Source organism: Triticum dicoccoides, chromosome 5B (genome assembly GCF_002162155.2).
Source record: "Triticum dicoccoides isolate Atlit2015 ecotype Zavitan chromosome 5B, WEW_v2.0, whole genome shotgun sequence".
Lineage (NCBI taxonomy): Eukaryota > Viridiplantae > Streptophyta > Magnoliopsida > Poales > Poaceae > Triticum > Triticum dicoccoides.
Genome location: NC_041389.1, coordinates 170,822 through 171,785, shown reverse-complemented (window position 1 = coordinate 171,785; position 964 = coordinate 170,822).

The window sequence follows — 964 nt, the reverse complement described above, 5'->3', positions numbered from 1 at the left end:
TGGCTTTTATTTCTTCGAGTCCGGCCGTCGCAGCATCCGTCCACTCGAAGTGTTCGGTGCGCCGGAGGAGGCGATAGAGAGGTAATGCCTTTTCTCCCAAGCGGGAGATGAAGCAACTTAAAGCCGCCACACATCCAGTCAATTTTTGTATTTGTTTGAGGTCCTTTGGAATGTCCAATTGTGACAGAGCTCGGATTTTGGCTGGATTTGCTTCAATTCCTCTACCGGATACAATAAAGCCCAAGAGCTTTCCGGCTGGTACACTGTCACATCCCTAGCTTTACCCTGGCCTTGGACTAGCTTGGTTACTGCATCATGTTTAAATTCAAATGAAATTTGAATTGAGGAATTTTCAAAAGCCTCAGAAAACCTCTAAAAATAACCAACATTTAATTCTTCTCAAATGAATCCAAGAAAATGTTCCTGTTATTCTATAGAAATATTGGTAAGAGGTAAAATTCAAACCAATATTTTTGGAGTCACAGAAATATTTGTTTTGGCCATTTGAATTAATTCAATAACTAATTGCATTGGATTTATATTTTATATATAATTAATATATGTCCAATAATTCTGGAACATTTTATGTGGTTTGGTATATTTTAGTTCTAGCCACATAATTATTTTCAGGATTTTATAAAATGGTTTAGTATTTTTACTAAACCAAAACAAAACAGAAAAAAAAATAGAAAACAGTAAATAAAAAGAAAAGAGAAGAAGTACCTGGCGCTCACCTGTGCCGGCCCAGCCTCCCCCCCCACCTGTCCGGCCCAGCCCACCTTCCCCCCCTTGTCCTCTTCTTCCTCTGCCAGTAGGCAGAGGCGAGGCGAGGCGTGGCGCGCGCCCGAAGAGCTCCGGCCACCTCCTGCTTCGCGCTGGAGGCCTCCCCTTCGAGCCTATCCATGCGTGGAGACGCCACGCAGCCGCCCGGAGCCGTCCAGCCCTCCCTCTCTCTTCCCCGAAC